We start from the raw sequence: 5,827 nt of genomic DNA on the forward strand, positions 1-5,827 counted from the left end.
TATCTTACCGGTTTTTTCTAAAGGCTTGCAAAAACTTATTCACATTTGTCTGTCAAATGTTTTTAATAAGTATCGCGTAATTACTAATGATTAATTTGGGTTCATGAAGCATCGTTCGACAGATCTAGCATTACTAGAACAAAAAATAAATTATTTTAGAGAGTTTTGAGGCAAACCAGATAGCTTTAGCCGTATTTATTGATTTTACGAAAGCATTCGATTATTTGAACCATAGTTTATTGCTGAAGAAACTTCATCTTTATGGAATTCAGGGTCAAGCACTCACTTTGCTTCAGTCATATTGGAGTTATCGTAAGCAGTTTGTATATTTAAATGGATTTTCATCTAATACAAAGTATGTTTTCTCCGGTGTACCACAAGGGAGTAATTTGGGACCTTTGCTATTTAACATTTATATTAAGGATATTGTTAACATCGATTCTCTTGCTAAATTTGTTATATATGCAGACGATACAACCCTTTTATTTTCGGCTAAGGCTAGTGATGAACTTATCAACTGCGCAAATGATACATTAACAGGGTTGCAAAATTGGATGTCCGACAACGGGCTTAAAATTAATAGTAGTAAAACCAAAGCAATTCTCTTTCGAACCAAAAATAAAAGCGTTTTTATAACAAAAAGTTTCGTAATAAGTTAAAATGTTATAGAGATAGTTGAAAATTTCAAAAGTCTTGGCGTTATTTTTAACCAGTATTTGTCTTGGTACGACCATGTAAGCTATATACTTCCTAGATTGTCCAGGGTCATCGGATTAGTCTCACGAAAGCGTTTTATTTTATCAAACAACGTTAAACTACTTATATATCAAACTCTATTTACATCCCACTTAAACTACTGCCACCTGGTATGACGTAAAACCACCAGTTCAAACCTACAAGAAATATATCTATTACAAAAAAAAAAAAAATTGTCCGCCTTATTTTTCAAGCTCCGAGGGTTTAATTGTTTGAAAAATATAATTTGTTGCGTGATTTCAATATGTATACGTATAAACTTATGGTCCGTTTTAAGGTAGAAAAAAAAAAAAAGAAACGTAGATATTTTGGCCAAACTTTCTAAACTAAGGGAACATGCTACCTCCTATCCAACTCGTTCGGCGGCACGTTGGGCTGTGCCTCTTTGCCATAACAACTATTCCATGCAGTCTCTAAAGTATATGCTCCCTACTTTACTAAATTTCCTCTTAAACAAAAACTTTGATATAATGTCTGTCACAATGCAAGATTTATTTTCTTATTTGAATTGAATATATTAGTTTTTTGCGATAGGTTATAATCTATTTTTGTATACAATGTTGACATTGTTGCTGTTGCTTTGTATTTTAATTTGTCATGTGGAACTGTAAGGAAGCAGGGGCTCTGTCAAGCTGTTGAACAGCTTTTCCCCCTGTTTCCTCCCTTCCTGTATTAAATGGGAAATACACTTTATTATTATTATCATTATTATTATTATTATTATTATTATTAAGTTCGGGCAATGCATATACCCAACAACGGCGAAGCCTCTCATCGGAGACTTTTACTCTTTCTACCGCTCCAGCAAGGGGGAAAGCGCCGGTAGCCCTTTCCTCTCTACTTTCTCTCCCTCAAAATGGGCTACCCACGATAAAACGGCCTATAGAAGTCTGCTGGGTAATTGACTTTACTTAGGCGTCAGCAGCCGTCTTTAGCCGTCTTGGGTCCCTCCCCTGTTGTTCTTCTGTCTCAAATGTTGCACAATTGCTGCTATCCCGTTCACAAAAAAAAAAAATAAATAAATAATAATAATAATAAAGATCACAGTGCGTATATAAAAAAGATCGAGGTACACCTAAGCATTTCTTATGAGTTGTGAATGCGAAAGCATGCAAGCTTCTCGTCTGCTCCCTTTCTCGTCTGCTGCGCACTTTTCGTCGCCGGTCGGCGCGTGTGCTCCCCTGGTGACCTTGGACGCTCCGCGCTGATGGGCACGCAGCGCCATGGGGTGAGCGGTCGTGGAAACTGACGAGCGCAGCGGCCAAAGGGAGCCCCGTCGAAGCGCGCCAGCCAATGAATCCGAAGGAAACTAGGTGCCGTTTTCGCGCTTCAGACTGATGACGTCAGCTCGCTCCATAAAACAATTAATGCTTTCTCATTTAAAAAAAAGTGTGAGTTTGCGCATGTGCATCTTGTATTGCAGCGCTTTCAGCCGTGGCTTGAATAAATTGTGCCTGCATGCTGAATCGAGTGCTGTTGACCGGGTGCTGTTGACAAATTACGCTTTTGTTTTTTTTTCATAATTTGGGCACTTTTTTTTTTAATCCCGGAAAAACAAACTGTGATAGAGGTTTCTTAACAGAAACCGCTGAATTGAATGTTTCTGAGAACGCCCTACAACTTTATTATGGGAACTTTTACTCTTTATTGAATATTTCAAAAGTCAATTAATTAATCTTAATTAATTAGTTAATTGGTCAAAGTACAAAAAGTAACCCAACTTGCTCCAAACATTGAGAAACCTTATTCCTTTGGTTTCGTCTTCCTAAAATGGACCAAAATATTTTAAACCTTGGCTCAAGTTACGTAGAATACCCTGTATATTTCTTTCTCAAATTGTTTAGCACGATATATCGCAAAATCAAAATAGCTCAAGAGCTGCGCTCTAATTTCCCATTACAGAGATTTTATAACGTCTTTCATTTTTGTTTCCTCTTAATTCGTTCTCTTCACTTCCTCATTGCCACAGCAGGATACGTTATTGCCACTTTAGATGCTACTCTGTTTCCTGCTTGTCCCCCCAACCCTCCCTCCCTATTGACGCCACTGTATGGTTACATGAATGCAGTGCCTTTCCAGTGTGTTTTGGGACTCGGCCGGGGGACGTTAGAAGGCGGATTAATCGTCGCGCTAAATGAATAATTGGGTGAAATCTAATAATTCCTATAGCCTTTCCTAGAAGTAGGTGTCAATACTGCATGTTTAACGTGATTCATCAAATTAATATTAAAATTAAATAATTAATTTTAGTTAATTTATCTACTGTGGCATTTATTCGTGAAGGCGCTGGATTAGGAGATATTAACTATTCACTGTGAACATGTCAAAGAAATATTAAGTAGGAGTAATATTTGGTCAGCTCCTTCGTGTTTATGCCGCAAATGTCGCAGTCACCCACCAGGTCGAATTCAAAAATAAGGCTGCCACATATAGGCGCGTAGTTGTTTTGTCTGCTGTGTTGCTGTATTTATGTGCGTTCTGTTTGTATGTGTAAGTTCACTGTATCGTGATTTCCCGCTTTTCTCTGTATTTAGCGCTTGAATGGCAAGGGAAATACCAGCAACGCAGTTCGCTGTGAAACTTTTGTCGCAACTTTGAAAAAATAGACTTTTTTTTTTTACATACTTCCAAAACAGAAACAAGCTTTTTCTTATTTTTTTACAGAGGCTAATATTTTTTAACGAGAACTTTTTCACAATCTTTTAAAACAGAAACCCGCTTTTTAAACAAAAACTTTGCAATTTCTAAGAAGAGAAGCTGTTTTTCTACAAGATAACGATAATAATCCCCGAAGAAGGGGGGCAAGGAAGAGAGAGGACAAGCACAAATCTCCAAACAGAGCGAGGTGACTGGTTCTTGGACCGAAAAACTCCGCCTGGTCCTGATATCGAATCAGGAGCTCTCCCTTTCCAGTGGAGCGGTCTTACAACTGACCTAACCAGGTTAGCTAAGTTGGTATTAGCGCTCGACTGGAAATGAAGAGGTCCCTGGTTCGATTCCAGGGCCAGGCGGATTTTTAGAGCGTAGCTCTTAGGCGCCCGTTTCGGGCTTGAGTGGCGTCGGCGTCGCCGTCGGCGTAACCGCGTGGTGCAGTATGGGTAAATTTGACCGCTAAATTTAGCGGACAAAATTTCCCGCTATATTTACCAGAAAAAATTGCCCGCTGAATTGAGCGGAATAATTTCCCCAATAAATTTAATGGAAAAATTCCCCGCTAAATTTAGCGAAAAAATTTCCTCCGCCAAATTTAGCGGGAAATTTTCCCTGCTAAATTCAGCAGAAAACACTCTCCGCTAGATTTAGCGGAAAAAATTCCCTGCAAATTTTAGCGGAAAGATTTTCCTGCTAAATTTAGCGGAAAAACATTCCCCTCTAAATTTAGTGGGGAAATTTCCCCGCTAGATTTAGGGCGAAGCAAGCCCCGCGAAATTTAGCAGGAAAATTTCCCCGCTAAATTGAGCGGGAAAACTCCCCGCTAAATTTAGCAGGGAAATTTTCCCGTTAGATTTAGAGGGAAACATTTCCCGCTAAATTTAGCAGGAAAATTTCCCCGCTAAACTGAGCAGAAAAAGCTCCCCGCTAAAGTTAACGGAAAAGATTCCCCGCTAAATGTTGCGGGAAATTTTCCCGCTAAATTTATCAGGAAAAACTCTCCGCCAAATTTAGGGGAATATTTTCTTCTAAATGGGAGGCGAGCAGAAGAGGAGGAGGGGCATAGCCTCCTCCCCGCACCTTCCCCTCCTCCTCCTCCTCAAGAGCTGCGCTCTAATTCGGCGTTTCAGGGGATTGGAAACCTCTTTCCTTTTTTCAGTCGGGCACCAGTCACCAAGCTGTGTTGGAAGAAGGGTGTGTACTTGGGCTAGTTGGTTATTCATGAATAGGAGGTAAAAGCGCTAAAAAACGACGGACAAGTTGAAGAATGACGAACACCACTCTGTGGTGTTCGTCATTCTTCAACTTGTCCGTCGTTTTTTAGCGCTTTTACCTCCTATTCTGTGTTGGAAGATTTGTGTTTGTTCTTTCTCCCCCTTGAACCCCTTCTCCAGGAATTTTCGTCATTCTTGTCCAGCTCGATCGCACCTTTGCATTAATTGCATTATGATAATTTCTACAAGACGCGGAAACAGAAATTCTGTCATTTTACAGAAAGGACAAGTACCGAAAAGGTTTTTAACAAAAACTACGGAAACAGAGGAACAGAAGGAAGCACAAAAATTGTGGCAAGAGACCTGCCAAGCTTGTCCTGTCTTTTTTTAGAGTTATTTTTTACATCGCGCTATTGCCCTTTTCTTGGATTTGACGGAATGTCTAAACCGGGAGATCTTCTGTCTTTGGTTTTCTTGAAGGCGAGAGAATGGGGAAACTAATGGCCTGTGGGGCTATGAATGATATCTGTTTCTCTCTGTCTCTTCATCCTTTGTGTCTGCATATAAAAAGTATAGTTTTCTGGTACCATTTCCTTCGCAACTGAAAATGACGTCATGTCCGCTCAATCAATCATGTCTGGCGCTGGTGACGTCAGAGGACAACTGCGGAACCCGTCCGGTGGCGGCGCTGAGAGTAATAAAAATGGCAGACTGAGACGTAGCATCGTCGACCCGAACGTAGCAATGCGGCAGGCGTTGTTGCCACCCGCCGCGCCCTCTCCCGGCAGAGGTGATCGCCAAGTGGTGGCAGACGGTCGGTCGCTCGCTCGCCTTTTCCACCTTATTGTTTTTCCACTGCGGGAGTGTTAAGGCTTCGGTGGCCGTCATTTTCTTTTTTTCCCCCGGCTCTCATCTGCCGCCGCGCCAAAGAGCAAAAACCGCGCCAAAGAGGAAGGACCAGGAGCGTAGCCGAGAAAGACAGCCGCGGTAACGGGCGATCGATGGATACGTTTCGTTTTCTGCGCCACTTTACTTTCGGTTTCGTTTTCCTGGTGCTGCTGCTGCCGCTGGAGCTGCCTGGCTGGCGCTAGCTGCTACGCCTTGAGCTGCTGCTGCTGCTGCTGCTTCCGTCATTTCGCTCGCTGCTCTCGGCGCATTTGTGTTGCTTCTGCGCCGGAACGAGGATGGTGAGGGACGAGGAGGCA

This window comes from Ixodes scapularis, unplaced genomic scaffold (assembly GCF_016920785.2).
Source record: "Ixodes scapularis isolate PalLabHiFi unplaced genomic scaffold, ASM1692078v2 PGA_scaffold3__209_contigs__length_174095766, whole genome shotgun sequence".
Lineage (NCBI taxonomy): Eukaryota > Metazoa > Arthropoda > Arachnida > Ixodida > Ixodidae > Ixodes > Ixodes scapularis.